This window comes from Monodelphis domestica, chromosome 5 (genome assembly GCF_027887165.1).
Source record: "Monodelphis domestica isolate mMonDom1 chromosome 5, mMonDom1.pri, whole genome shotgun sequence".
NCBI classification, from domain to species: domain Eukaryota; kingdom Metazoa; phylum Chordata; class Mammalia; order Didelphimorphia; family Didelphidae; genus Monodelphis; species Monodelphis domestica.
In genome coordinates, this window is record NC_077231.1 from 139,769,457 (window position 1) to 139,785,929 (window position 16,473).

A 16,473-nucleotide genomic window follows, 5' to 3' on the forward strand; every position below is an offset into this window, starting at 1 on the left:
TAGAAAGAGAAACTCCATTTAAAAATCACTCTAGACAATATAAAATTTGGGAATCTACCTGCCAAAACAAATGCAGGAATTATATTAATAAAATTACAAAACACTTTTCACACGCACAAAAATATTAGACTTAAACAATTGGAAAAACATTAATCGCTCATGGGTAGGCTGAGCTAATATAATAAAAATGACAATCCTACCTAAATTAATTTGTTCAGTGCCATACCTATGAAACTACCAAAAAATATTTTATAGAACTATAAAAAATAATAACAAAATTCATCTGGAAAACAAAAGGTCAAGAATATTAAGAGAACTAACAAAAAAATGTGAAGGATAGTGGTACTAGATCTTAAATTGTACTATAAAGTAATAATCATCAAAGCAATCTGGCACTGGCCAAGAAATAGAAGGATGGATAAATGGAATAGTTTGGGGATAAATGACCTCAGCAATCCAGTGTTTGATAAACCCAAAGATCCCAACTTTTGGGATAAGAATTTACCATTTGACAAAATATTTGGGAAAATTGGAAGACAGTATGGCAAAAATTAGGTTTAGATCAATATTTCACACCTTATACTGGGATACAGTCAAAATGGATATATGATTTAAACATAGAGTGATATAAGTAATTAGGGGAACATAGAATAGTTTACCTGTCAGGTATATGGAAAAGGAAGGTATTTTTTTTACCAAGGAAGAGATAGAGAACATTACAAGATTTAAAATGAATAATTTAAATTATACTAAATTAAAAAGGGGTTGTAGGGGACAGCTGGGTAGCTCAGTGGATTGAAAGCCAGGCCTAGAGACGGGAGGTGCTAGGTTCAAATCTGATCTCAGACACTTCTCAGCTGTGTGACCCTGGGCAAGTCACTTGACCCCCATTGCCTAGCCCTTACCACCCACCCTTCTGCCTTGGAGCCAATACACAGTATTGGCTCCAAGACAGAAGGTAAAGGTTTTAAAAAATAAAATAAAATAAAAAAGGGTTGTACAAATAAAAGCAATGCAACCAAGATTAGAAGGGAAGCAACAAACTGAGAAAAAAAATTTATAACAAATTTCTCTGATAAATGTCTCATTTCTCAAATATTTTTTTTAAACCCTTACCTTCCGTCTTGGAGTCAATACTTTGTATTGGCTTCAAGGCAGAAGAGTGGTAAGGGATAGGCAATGGGGGTCAAGTGACTTGCCCAGGATCACACAGCTGGGAAGTGTCTGAGGCCTCATTTCTCAAATATATCAAGGAACTAAGTAAAATTTATAAGAATCCAAGTTGTTCTCCAATTGATAAATGGTCAGAAGAGAGGATATGAATCGGCAGTTTTCAGATGAATAAGCCAAAGTTATCGATAATCATATGAAAAAATGTTCTGAATCCCTCTTGATTAGAGAAATGCAAATTAAAACAACTCTGAGGTACCACCTCACACCGATCAGATTGACTAATATGACAGTAAGGGCAAATAATAAATGTTGGAGGGGATGTGTCAAAATTGAAACACTAATTCATTGCTGGTGGACTTGTGAATTGACACAACCATTCTGAAGGGCAATTTGGCATTATGCCCAAAGGGCTATAAAAGAATGCATATCTTTTGAACTGGTAATACCACTACTAGGTCTGTATCCCAAAGAGATAAAAATAAAAATTAAAAAGGACCTGTTTGTACAAAAATATTTATAGCTGCACTTTTTGTGGTGGCAAAGAATTAGAAACTAAAGGAATGTCCATTAATTGGGGAATGGCTGACCAAATTGTGGCATATGATGGTGATAGAATACCATTGTGCTATAAGAAATGATGAACAAAATGATTTCAGAAAAAACTAGAAAGACCCTTTGTGAACTAATGCAGTGAAATAAGCAGAACCAGGAGAATATTATATACAGTAACTGAAATATTGGGGAATGATCCAATGTGACTGACTTCTTTACTAACAGCAATACAATAATCCAAGACAATTTGGAGGGACTTATGAAAAAGAATGCTATCCACCTCCAGAGCAAGAACTGTTTAAATAAAAATACAGATAAAAGCATATGACATCACTCATATATTTGGATATATGTTTTGAGGTTTGGGTTTTATAATATTATTCACTTACAAAAAAGAATAATAAGGAAATATGTTTTGCACGATAATACATGTATAACCCAGAAAATAAAAGTCATTCAGGAGGAGTTTTAAACAAGTTGATACAAATTCTTAATGTAAAAGCAAGAATATTCTACTATAAAAAGTTTATTGTGAAATATTATAAGCCATAGGTAGAGTCAAGATGGCAGCTTAGAGACAGCAACCTCCCAGACCTCTGCAAACCCTTCCTCACTGATCAAAAACAGAATGCTTTGAGGTGACTGAAAACCAAATCTAACAACAGGATAGAGCTAGGGAACCCTCCTCCTGGACCCAGCTTAAAAGGTATGCTCCCCCAAAAAGCTGAACTCTAGAAGACATGGGTTTAAAGGGAAGGAAGAAGGAAGGTCCCAGGACCGTTTCCCCCCTACAGCTCTGAGCCTCCAGCAGTGGCTAGAATCTCTGAGCAGGCAAGGGTACTAGTCCAGAGGGAGCACCTTGCTGGCAAAGCTGTGCCAGGCTCAGAGTGTAGAACAGAGGCGGCATAGAGGCAGCTGGAGGAGAAGCGAAGAGGAGGCAGCCCAATTGTAACCAGGATGCTCCATCTTGCCCTCACCCCCAACCCTTTCTGGAGGTCTTGGTCTTAGGGCATATCCATCTTTGTAGATCAACTCCTCTGCCCTGGCTCAATCTCATCAATAGAGCAGAAAAGAAACCTTCAGAGGGCAGGGAAGTTCAAGATCTAACACCCCACCCCACAGACTGATCTGAGAGCCTTGCTGACTAAGCCCCAAGGGCAAAAGCTGCAACAAACTACATTCAGCAACCTTGACAACAGGGTGGGAAACCCTGCTCCTTTTCAGCTTCTGCTGTCAGCCTGGGAAGATCTGACTAACCTGATCAAATAGCAGAACAGAGAAGAAGTCCCCTCAGAACAGAACAGCCCAAACCCACAGATCTAGCACATAATGAGAGGAGCAAGACTACGGCATATACAGGGATGAAAGAAGGGGGAAATATGAGTAAACAACAGAAAAAGAAAAAAAGAAATTACAATCAACAGCTTCTATTGAGGCAATAAACAAGGAGCAAATGAAACAGGAGAATCAAGGAACACCAAGCAAAAACACAGAAATGCCAGTGAATTGAATACAGGCTTTGGAAGAACTCAAAATACAATTCAAAAAACAAGAGAGGCTGAAGACAACTGAGAAAATAACTTAAAAGGCAAAATAAATGATCTGGAAACAGAAAATAGTGTCTTGAAAGCTACAATTAATTAGCTTGAAAATGAGGCAAAGGAGATGAAAGATCAGAAGAAGGATGACCAAAGAGCCAGGGATGAAATTCAGTCTTTAAAAACTAGAATCCAACAACTAGAAGCAAACGACTTCATAACACAGCAGGAAACTATAAAACAAAATAAAAAGAATGAAAAAAATGAGGAAAATATGAAATACCTCATCCACAAAATGGAAGATTTAGAAAATGGGTCAAGGAGAGACATTTTAAGAATCATTGGTCTACCGGAAGACCATGACAAAAGAAAAAGTCTGGACATCATTCTACAGGAAATTATCCAAGAAAACTGCCTCAACATTCTAGAGCAAGAAGGGAAAGTGGATATTGAAAGAATCCACAGATCACCTTCTGTACTTAATCCCCAACTGACAACATCTAGAAATGTTATAGCCAAATTCAAGAACTACTAGACCAAGGAAAAAATATTACAAGTTGTTAGGAAGAAGTCATTCAGATACCATGGAACTACAGTTAGGATAACACAGGATATGGCTGCATCTACACTGAAGAACTGAAAGGCATGGGATATGATATTCCAGAAAGATAGGCAACTAGATCTACAACCAAGAATCAACTACCCATATAAAACTACAGGTAAAAAAAGAGGTTAATACAAAGAGAAATGGGAAAGGAAATAAAATGGAGTAAATTTACATGTCATAAAGAAGCACATGGTGGAAGTGTGGGAGAACACCAATACCCTGGAAGGGCAAAGAAGTTGGAAACAGGAAATACTTAATTCTTACCTGCATTGAAATTGACTCAAAGAGGGAAGAACAATCAAATCCATTGGGGCAGAAAATTGATTCTTGCCCTATAGAGAAGTAGAAGAGTAACAAATGGACTGGTGGGGAGGGAAGCAATACAAGGGAGGGAGTGGGAGGGGTAGTTTAAAAAAAACCATAAAGAAAATGAGGGGAATAAGAAGGGGGGGGCATAGAAAGGGAAGTAATATAAGTGTGGGAATTAGGGGGACCAATTAAAAAAATACTGGTGTAGAAGGAAATAGTGAAAGAAGAAAGGGAAAGACTAGGAGTGGAAATCAAAATGCTGGGAAATACACAGCTCGTAATCATAACTCTGAATGTGAATGGAATGAACTCACCCATAAAACGCAAGCAAACAGCAAGGTGGATTAGAAACCAAAATCCTACCATATGTTGTCTACAAGAAACACACATGAGGAAGGTAGACACGCATAGGGTAAAGGTAAGTGGATGGAGCAAAATCTATTGGGCATCAACTGAGAAAAGAAAGGCAGGAGTCGAAATCATGATATCTGACAAAGCCAAAGTAAAAATAGATCTAGTCAAAAGAGATAGGGAAGGTAACTACATCCTGATAAAAGGCAGTATAGACAATGAGGAAACATCAGTACTAAACACGTATGCTCCAAATGGCATAGCATCCAAATTTCTAAAGGAGAAACTAGTGAAGCTCAAGGAAGAAATAGAAAAAACTATACTACTAGTGGGAGACCTGAACCTTCTTCTATCATAACTAGATAAATCAAACCAAGAAAAAAATAAGAGAGAAGAGAAGTGAATGAAATATTGGAAAAATTAGACATGTGATAAAGACATGAAGAGAGAGAGGTTTTGCAGGACTTGTGGACCAAAATGCAAGAACCAGGGTTCCAACGGAATGTACTGGAATACTTCCTCAAACCTTTCTAAAATTATCCTCATAGTCTAGGGAAATCCTCATCCCTCTTACCTCAGTTTCCCATCCTGTTATCCCAATAAAACCCCGACTGAGAAAACAACTAGAGTATCTTTGTAGTTCACTCAGGAGGGAGGGAAGAAGCAAAGGCTTTGGGAAGATTTGGGAGGTGAGGGAGGCAAAAGGGAGAGGTTGATTAAGGGAGGGAGGGAGGGATGAAGGAGGTTAGGAAATAGATTGATCCATCAGCAATCAGTAGGGATCAGTAGGCAAACCCCAGAGTATCCTCAAGTATCTATCTAGAGCAGTATTCCCTGTGTACCAGCATCCCTCAGCATTTCTCTGTTCTACCTCCACTAATAATAAGCAGGTGTAGGTTCCTATAGCAGCTCTCTCAAGTAAAAGCCAGAGGACAACAGTCATTGCAAGAGAAATAGTTTTCCCATCAGTTTACCTTCACTATCTCAAGAAGTAACAGTTTATATTCAGTTTACCTATTCTATTACACTTAGTAGATATGTGGAGAACAATAAATAGGAACAAAAAGGAATACACCTTTTCAGCAGCACATGGTACATTCACAAAAATTGACCATGTACTAGGGCATAAAAACATTGCAAACAAGTGCAAAAGAGCAGAAATGATATATGCAATCTTCTCAGATCACAATGCAATGAAAATAATAATTAGTAAGGGTACATGGAGAGGTAAATAAAAAATTAATTGGAAATTAAACTGTGTGATTCTTCAAAACCAGTTAATTGAAGAACAAATCATAGAAACAATTTTCAATTTCATTGAAAAAAATGACAATGATGAGACATCCTTTCAAAACCTATGGGATGCAGCCAAAGCAGTACTAAGGGGGAAATTTATATCCTTGAGTTCATATATTAACAAATTATGGAGGGCAGAGGTCAATGAATTGGGCATGCAAATTAAAAAACTAGAAAGTGAACAAATAAAAAAATCCTCAGATGAATACTAAATTAGAGATCCTAAAAATTAAAGGAGAAATTAACAAAATCAAAAGTTAAAGAACTATTGATTTAATAAATAAGACTAGAAGCTGGTACATTGAAAAAAAAACAAATAAAAGACAAAGTATTGGTCAATTTAATTTAAAAAAGGAAAGAAGAAAACCAAATTAGCAGTATCAAAGATAAAAAGGGAGACCTCACCTCTAATGAAGAGGAAATTAAGGCAATCATTAAAAACTATTATGCCCAATTATATGGCAATCTAGGTGATATGGATGAATATTTACAAAAATATAAATTGCCTATATTAACAGAAGAAGAAATAGAATACCTAAACAATACCATATCAGAAAAAGAAATTGAACAAGCCATCAAAGAACTCCCTAAAAAAAAATCCCCACAACCAGATGGATTCACAAATGAATTCTATCAAAATTCAAAGAGCAATTCCAGTATTATACAAACTATTTGACAGAATAAGCAAAGAAGGAGTTCTACCAAATTCCTTTTATGACACAAATATCTTACTGATTCCAAAGACAGGAAGATCAAAAATAGAAAAAGAAAACTATAGACCAATCTCCTTAATGAAAATAGATACAAAAATCTTAAATAGACTATTAGCAAAAAGACTCCAGCAAGTGATCATGAAAGTTATTCATTATGATCAGGTGGGATTTATATCAGGAATGCAAGGATGGTTCAATATTAGGAAAACCATCCACATAATTGACCATATCAACAAGCAAATCAACAAAAATCACACAATTATCTCACTAGATGCAGAAAGAGCCTTTGAGAAAATTAAACACTCATTCCAATTGAAAATATTAGAAAGTAAAGGAATAGAAGGGCCTTTCCTAAAAATAATAAGTAGTATATATCTAAAACCATCAGCAAACACTATCTGTAATTGGGTTAAACTAGATGCATTCCCAATAAGATCAGGAGTGAAACAAGGATGCCCATTATCACCTCTATTATTTAACATTGTACTAGAAACACTAGCAGTAGCAATTAGAGAAGAAAAAGAAATTGAAGGTATTAAAATAGGCAATGAGGAGACCCAGCTATCACTGTTTGCAGATGATATGATGGTCTACTTAAAGAATCCTAGAGAATCAACTAAAAAGCTAGTGGAAATAATCAACAACTTTAGCAAAGTTGCAGGATTCAAAATAAACCCACATAAGTCATAAGCATTTCTATATATTTCCAACACATCTCAGCAGCAAGAATTATAAAGAGAAATTCCATTTAAAATCACCCAAGACAATATAAAATACTTAGGAATATATCTGCCAAGATAAACACAGGAACTATATGAACACAACTACAAAACACTTTCCTAATAATTAAAACTAGATCTAATTAATTGGAGAAAACATCAATTGCTCATAGGTAGGACAAACTAACATATTAAAAATGACAATCCTACCCAAACTAATTTACTTATTTATTGCCATACCCATTGAACTACCAAAAAACTTTTTTACTGAATTAGAAAAAAAAACCATAAAGTTCATTTGGAAGAACAAAGATCAAGGATATCCGGGGAAATAATGAAAAAAAAAATGTGAAGGAATGCAGCTTAGCAGTTCTAGATCTCAAACTACACTATAAATCAGTGGTCATCAAAACAATATAGTACTGGCTAAGAGACTGAAAGGAGGATCAGTGGAATAGACTTGGGGTAAGTGACCTCAGCAAGACAGTCAATGACAAGCTCAAGGATCCCAGCTTTTGGGACAAAACTCCACTATTTGATAAAAAACTGTTGAGAAAATTGGAAGACTGTATGGGAGAGGTTATAAGATAAACTCAGAATGGGTGAATGACTTGAACATAAAGAAGGAAACTATAAGTAAATTATGCGAACACAGAATAATATACATGTCAGGCTTTGGGGAAAGGAAAGATTTTAAACCAACCAAGACTTAGAAAAAGTCACAAAATGTAAAATAATTTTGATTACATCAAATTAAAAAGGTTTTGTACAAACAAAACCGATGTAACCAAAAGGGAAGTAGAAGGGAAGTAATAAATTGGGAAACAATCTTCATAACAAAAACCTCTGACAAAGGTCTAATTACTCAAATTTACAAAGAGCTAAATCAATTGTACAAAAAATCAAGCCATTCTCGAATTGATAAATGGGCAAGGGACATGAATAGGCAATTTTTAGATAAATCAAAACTATTAATAAGCACATGAAGAAGTGTTCTAAATCTCTTATAATCAGAGAGATGCAAATCAAAACAACTCTCAGGTATCACCTCACACCTAGCAGATTGGCTAACATGACAGCAAAGGAAAGTAATGAATGCTAGAGGGGGTGTGGCAGAGTAGGGACATTAATTCATTGCTGGTGGAGTTGTGAACTGATCCAAACATTCTGGAAGGCAATTTGGAACTATGCCCAAAGGGGGCTAAAAGACTGTCTGCCCTTTGATCCAGCCATAGCACTGCTGGGCTTGTACCCCAAAGAGATAATAAGGAAAAAGACTTGTACAAGAATATTCATAGCTGCGCTCTTTGTGGTGGCCAAAAATTGGAAAATGAGGGGATGCCCTTCAATTGGAGAATGGCTGAACAAATTGTGATATATGTTGGTGATGGAATACTATTGTGCTCAAAGGAATAATAAAGTGGAGGAATTCCATGGGGACTGGAACGACCTCCAGGAAGAGATTCAGAGTGAGAGGAGCAGAACCAGGAGAACATTGTACACAGAGACAGATACACTGTGATACAATCAAATATAATGGGCCATTAGTGGGAATGCAGTGATCCAGAACCACCCGGAGGGATCTATGAGATCCTATTACCTATCCACCCTATCCACTAGGAGATCACTATCCACATTCAGAGGAAAAACTGTGGAAGTAGAAACACTGAAGAAAAACAACTGCTTGATTACAAGGGTCGAGGGGCATATGATTGGGCATAGAGACTCTAAATGATCATCCTAGTGTGAATATCAACAACATGGAAATAGGTTTTGATCAAGGACACATGTAATACCCAGTGGAATTATGAGTTAGCTAGGAGGAGGAGTCAGGGTAGGGGAGGGAAAGAATATGGTTCTTGTATACAAGGAAAAGTATTCTAAATTGACTAATTAAATAAAATTTTAAAAAAAGAAACATTATAAGCCAATTGTTATGCTTAAGGAATGCTTTTAGGATCAAAACATCTAGCATTTTTGAATCCCAGTTACAGACTTGTACCCTAAGCCTTTAGAACTTGGCCCACATCCATAAGGGATTTTAGGGAAAACAACCATTTCATCATTGTGTAAAGGAAGGATTTGTCCTAATATATTAGCAGTAGAGGATAATATTGGATGTTAGTGGAGTTCAGGGTAAGAAGAAGGGATATAGGGGGGAAATTGTCTACAAAAACTTGACATGAATGAAAAGAATTCAAAGGCATTCAATTTAACAACAGAAAGAAAGAAGATACAAGAATTCGTCATACTATATATGAAAAGTTCAAAGGAAACAGTTTTCTGCATAAATATGAAAAGACCAGACCATTGATTCTGGAAACAGAGATCCTGGGTTCAAATTCTGTTTCTGATAACTTAAAACCTATATAGGCAAGTCATTTAACCTTTGGTTTGTTAGGGTGATAACAGTGGGTGGAAAAGGAAATGCTTAGAACACTGACAGCATAAATAACTTGCCCAGGGCCATGCAGTCAATATGTGTCAAAAAGAGGACTGGAAACCAGGCCTTCCTGGCTTTCAGCCTAACTCTTAAAGATAGCTGATGTCTCAGTTATTACAGCACTGGGCTAGGAATTAGGAAAACTCATTTTTCCTGAGTTTAGATCCAGCTTAGATACCTCCTAACTGTAAGGTCCTGGACAAGTCACTTAACTTTGTCTCAGTTCCTCCTCTGTAAAATGAGCTGGAGAAGGTAACATCAAGCCACTCTAGTATCTCTGCCAAGAAAACCCCAAATGGCATCACAAAGAGTCAGAAAGAACTAAAACAACTCAATGACAACAAATCTGTATTAAGGCAGCATGTTTAGTCTTATTCCTGTCCTCCCTTTCCTTATGTGAAGGCAGGAAACTGGAAAAGGCAGACCACATTTGGAGCCAGAGAGAAAATCATGCATATCACTTTCATCCATTCCTGAGTGATGCTGGCATTTTCTAGACTCCAGAGGATTTTTGACTACAGAGATGTTAGTTTCCTCACCTGTAAAATGAGGGCTCTGGACTAGATTGCCTCTGATATTCTCTCCAGTTTTAAATCTATGATCCCATGAAGGAGTAAGTCTAGAAAATATGACTTATTTGGTGCTTTGTACTGTCTTTTGAAAATAATAGCCTGGAAAGGAAAATGGTAAGAGCATCATGTATCCAAAATCCCCCTGGAGGAGTTTTCAATTTCAAAACAAGTAGGAATACTACAGCTTATCTGAAACAAATCAAAGAAGGAGCAAGCCCAAGTTACTGTTTATATTACAGATAAATGTTTTCAAGACCAAAAAAAAAATCCTCAACGTGAAGTATAATTACTGACTTGAAGGAGGAGCTTTACAGCTGAGGGTTTTTTGTTTTTGTGTGTGTGTGTAAGGTCTCTGAAAACTTTTCCATCCTGTCTTTAAATGGCAGCATGCAAAATCAGCAAAATGAAAGGATCTACAAGATAATTAGGCAGTAAACACCTGCATGAAAACAATAGAACTAATATCTGGGCATCAGTGGAAACCAGAGTGCTTAGAACAGCTGTGGATAACCCTAAATGTAATTTGCTACTATATCAGCAAATATTATCCTCCATCCTGTTAGATATAGCATTTTGCAATGGTGGATAGAACCTATGCAATAGGCCTGGAAAATTACTAGAGCTGAGTCCTGCAAGAAGCTTGACTCTGGAGAAAAGTTGAGATAATGTACCTCCTTCCTTTCTTTGGAAAGTTTTAAAGAACTATGGGTGGGGAATATTGCATATACTATCTGGCTATACTAATGTGTAGCCTTGTTTTGCTATACTACTTAATTTTTTTTTCTTTTAAAAAATTCTTAGTTATAAGGGGCAGGAGAGATGGGAATAGCATGTTTAGAAATGAAGGTAATGTAAAGATCAATGATATAAACATGTTTTTTAAAGAAAGTTTGGAAAATATAGAGAAAGATGGAGTAGCATACTTGAGTTCAATGGGATATCATCTTGGGGTAGAGCACAGTATTCACTGGATTTAGAGATAGAAGATTAGGACACTCTTGGCTCTGTAGTTAGTAAATCAACATTTATTAAGGATTTACTATGACCCAGGCACTGTGCTAAGTGTTCAAGATATACAAAGAAAGGCAAAAAGATTGTCCCTTACCTCAAGGAGCTCATGTGGTAATGGGGGGGAGACAACATCCAAACAACTGTATTACAAGATATATACAATACAAAACACAGTGGAAGATGATCTCAGAGGTGAAGCATTGGGATTTGGGCAGAGGGTGGGAAAGAGACCCAGGAAGATGTTCATCCTTCAGTTTCAGTTTCCTCCGCTGTTAGATAATGTTTTTACCACCTATCTCAAAGTGATGCTCATGAGAAAAGGGCTTTGTAAATTACAACTTTGGAATTATGAGTTATTATCATCATCAGAACAAAGTGAATAGTGACAGTCTTACAGCTGAGAATGACCCAGGAGTCTGTGTAAACTGATGAGGCTGGTCTCCAAAATATTACCTATAGACTATACCCCCCCCCCATGCAAATAGCATTAATTGTTGACTTCTAGAGAACAACTGAGGAAAGGTAGCAACACAGGCAGTTACTATGCCCTCAGCATCCTTCAGGGAGGCTTCTAAATCACTAAAATTTAGAGTGTAAAAACTGTTCTACTTTTGGCACAAATAGAATATAGCACAAGAATCATCTCTGACAGTCTGAGTAGCAGAAAGCCAGTAAAGAGTCAAGTAAGTTACATCTTACTAAATTCTTAGAACAGTAAAAATCTCAGAGGTAGAAAGGTGACCTTCAATTATTCTTCCTCAATGATATTTTGGCAAAATCTCATTGATTCTCTGCCTTTCATTTAGCTATGTCCTCCCCACACCCTAGCTTCAACCCTCCCCTTCAGTTGGTGACATTCCTAAACAATCTCTTAGCTTTCCAGGTTAGCCGACTTGGCTATTATGGGAGCAAAACAATATTGCAGTTGGGAAGGATTTGTAGAGATGTCCTTGCAGACAACTCCTGGGATTGTTTCTCAGGAAAAAAACAGTCCACAATATGCCTTTCTATCCTTTTTTTCAGATAGAACCAAGACATCCCCAACTACAGAATCTCCAAGGCTTATTTGTATCTTCTGCTAGTTTCCTGGACACAAAACGTGATCTTGCCTGTAAAAACAGGCTCATTTTCTAAATATTTGACACGGGCTTAAAAACAGTGGCAGAGTTGGTTGCATGGAGAAGGAAATCTGGCTTGGTTTTGATGTTTTCACAGACCTGCCTCAGTCCCCTACCTACGTCCCCCATTTGAGTGGAAATTTAATTTGGGTTAGCATAGGAAAGGTAGTTGTAGACAAAGGGTGTTTGCCTCCCCCCCCCCCGCCCCAATTCTGACCCAACCTAGTGTGTATCTGAATTTTATTCCCCTCTCTTAATTCTTCTCATAAATACTTTAAAGGGATTTGCACAATTCTTCCAGAACATACTCAACCACACGAAATGGACTGATGATGCAAGATGAAATGAGGCAGTGGGGAGGATAAGCGGAAAGAGGAGATCCCTACAAGTGAAATGACTTTCCAGAGTTTCATAATTAGTAAATTGCAGACCCAAGACGTACGCCCAAGTTTTCTGAATCTAAACCCAGCTTTTTTTTTCCATATATGTATGCAGCATCCTGTGTAACTAGCAATCAAACAAAAAGAAGCAAAAGGGTGTTTTCTTTCCCTTCCTTTGTTTTTTTTTTCTTCTTTTTTTTTTCAAGTTCGTTCTCACTCCTTGCTTCATTCAGACCCTCAACCCTCTTCCTGGAAGGTCTCAAAGGCTTCGCCGCGCTTGCCTCCACCCCTCCGCCCCCCCGCCCCCTTCCCCTTACACTCCCCTAGGCCCCTAAAGCTTTTTCCAGAGCCAGCCCCCAGGACTTAGCGAACCAACAGCCCAGCAGGACGCACAGGACAGCCCAGAGCCAGCACAGCTACACTTTCCAGCCAGACGGACCTTCTACTCCAGCTGAAAAGTTGGAACCACGGCACCTTTCTCTACCTTCCCTGATGTCCCTTAGTCCCTGGCAAACAGTGATCTTACCTGCCCTGGCAGGGTAGTGGAGAGCTGGAGTACGTTAGTGACCAGACTTATTAGGCGGCCGGCTACTGGACAGCTGCGCCTCCTCCTCGGTGCGCTCTAGGGGAACCAATATGAACGCCAAGGCTTGCGCGCCCTTCGGGGAGGAGATCCACAGCAAGCTCAGTGCTGCTCCCCCGGCGGCCACGCTCAGACTGGCGGCTCCAGCGCAAGCAAGGCTTGCTGCGCTCTGTGTGGGCTGCGCGCACCGCCTCTGAGGGGAGGGAGGTCGCCGGGCTGGGAGTTACCACGGTCTCTACATCCCCTCTGGACCCTCTGGTCCTCTCCTTTTCCAACTGGGATGCTCGGCTTCCTAAGACCAAAGGGGGTAGGATTTGAGGTGCTCTAGAAACTGGGCTGCAAACTGTTTCCTCTTTTCAAGCGTTCAGTGATTTCCCCCCTACAATCTCCTTTCTTCCATTCCCTCTTTCTTCAAACTCTGTGATTGCTCTCTCCCTGCCAGGGATGCTGTAGGTATAAAGAAATAAAGCTCTCGACAGATTTAGAGCAACTTAGAAAGGGGGTTGGAGGTGAGATGGGGTGAGGGAGGAAATCAAGTTTATGGTGCTGTGGGGAAGCCCAAGTGAGGCTTAGTTCCTAACGAGGCTCAAACCTGGACTAGTTGGTTGAGTGTCTTGGACATGTCTTTTTTCAACTTCTCTGAGACTCAGTTTCCTCATCTGTAATATGAGAAGGTTGAACTAAAGGTGGAGTTTTCAGCCCCAAATCTGATACCAGATGTTCATTATCAATGCAATTTTAAATGAAAGATATTTAATTGTTATGTGAAGACCTATGGGTTTGACGTCAGACCCGTTCTAGGGCTATAAAGATTAAAACAAACAAACAAACAAACAAACAAAAAAGAGCCACCTTTCAAGGAATAAATCATATGATCATAGATTTAAAGCTACAAGGGACCTTTGAGGTCAGCTAATCAATCTAACACTATCAATGAAAAGACTTCCCCAGAGTTTCGCAATTAGTAAATTACAGAGCCAAGATTTAAGTCCAGGTTTTCTGACTCTAAACCCAGCTTTTCCTCATGGTACCACCCTCTTTAGGAGGGCAGGCAATTCCTTTCTCAAGGATATGTTGGATGTTCGTTTCTTACCCTTACATTTAATGACTATCATTCTTTTTAGAGTTTCTTTTTTTTTTTAAACCAACAGTGTAGAACTGTTTTTAGCACTACTGTTTGAATCTCATTGTTACTTCATCACTGACTCTTTACCTTTGTGCCTGCATACTGTAAGAAGGACAACAAATGAAGAATAATTTTGCATGTGGCAATAGAATTAGTATATTAATTGATTCAGGAGGTAGCTATTTCTAAATGTTTGTCACAATATTTTTTTTTTGGAAAGCATCATAATAGATGATGATCTCCATATTTTTGACTTAATTCTTTTTATGCTTAGGTTAGACTAACCTGAGAAACAAACATAACCACAACCCCTTTCAAGAGCTAACAACACAGGTTATATTGTCATAATGTTAATAGTATTTATATGACACAGCTAGGTGGCACAGCAGATGGAGTACAGGGCCTGTCATCAGGAATAATCATCTTCCTATGTTCCAGTATGGCCTCAGATACATCTTAGCTGTGTGACTCCAGGCAAGCCATTTAACCCTGTTTGCCAAAGTTTTCTCATCTGTAAAATGAGCTGGAGAAGGAAATGGCAAACTACCCTGGTTTTTTAGCTAAGAAAACCCCAAATGTGGTCAAGAAGAGTTGGATGTGACTGAACAACAACAAAATAACATATATCATATTAAGGAAGATTTGCAAGATGCATTGCATATAGTATCTCCTTTGATACTCATAACAATTCCCCTACCCCCAGGAGCTCACTATTATTATCCCCATTGAAAAATGAGAAAATTTAAGACAGATTAAAGCTACTTTCTGAGGGTCACACAGCTACTAAATTTCAGATTCTAGATTTGAATTGAGTTCTTCCTGAATCCAAGGCGAGAACTCTATCCATCTTATATGGGTAGGCTTCTAGTTAATAAACTTCTGGACAGAGAATAAGAAAATCATTGAAAGGAGAACCAGGAGGTGCCTTAAAGAGCATTTACTCACATTCTAGTTCCCTCCTTGCTCTTCTTCTTTAAACAAACAAACAAACAAACAACAACCTTCCATCTTAGAATCAACTCTGTGTATTGGTTCCAAGGCAAGTAAGGGCTAGTGACTTGCCCTGGGTCACACAGCTTGTAAGTGTCTGAAGCTAAATTAAAACCCTGAGACCTCCAGTCTCCAGGCCTGACTCCAGTGACTGCACTGGGCCACTTAGCTGTGCCACCTTCTTCTTAATTTTTTTTTAATACAGATAAAGACATTGTGGTCTAGAGAAGTTAAGGAAGTTGTTCTTGATGATACAGAACTGACCCCAATTCCAGTACTTCTTCTACCTCTTTAAATGAAGCAGATAAATCAGAAAGCATAAAAATAGAATCGATAGTTGTTATTCAGTTAACAGTAAACTGTTCTTTCAGGTATTTCTGAGCATTGTTGAACTGACCATCAGTGTGTGGGAAAGAGGATGCCGAAATTGTAAGGATCGTGACTAAATACCTAAAAGCTTTGACTGAAAATAGCGCCTACATGAGTAGAGAATGGAGCAGAACTAGTGTGTATCTGACCCAGGCTGCAAACCCTGACTTTCCATGACTGGCTGCAAACAGAAGGTTCTCTCTTTGGTTCAGAGGAACTTCTTCTTCTCCCCAAATTAAAAAAAAAAATCTGCAACTACGGATAGGAGTCGACAGCCACCTGACATCTACTCACATCCTACTGGCTCTACAACTGGTTGTTGTTGTTTAGTCTTGTCCCATCCTTTGTGACCCCATTTGGGGTTTTATTGGCCAAGATAGTAGAGTGGTTTGCTATTTCCTTCTCAAGCCCATTTCACAGATGAGGAAACTGAGGTAAACAGGGTTAAGCGCCTTGCCCAAGGTCACAAAGCTAATAACATTCTTCTTCTAACATTTTAATGTTATTATAACATTCTAATTTTAATAATGTTTAGTAATATTTGCCCTGGTACTTGAACCACTAAGCTACCCAGCAGCCCTAGGTTTTTCCATGGGTTTATGAGTAGTTATACATAGTTGCCT

The 16,473-nt window shown here is 38.2% G+C and overlaps 1 protein-coding gene across 1 annotated transcript in view; it reads right to left on the bottom strand.

The window, feature by feature from the left end:
• The window catches only part of PRKCQ (protein kinase C theta), a 199,284-nt gene extending 185,498 nt beyond the window's left edge, over nt 1-13,786 (bottom strand). Inside the window, exon 1 of the mRNA XM_001362868.4 lies at nt 13,309-13,786. The gene's annotated coding sequence lies outside the window, so the exon portion shown is untranslated. The remainder of the gene's footprint in view (nt 1-13,308) is intronic.
• Nucleotides 13,787-16,473: the final 2,687 nt, after the last annotated feature.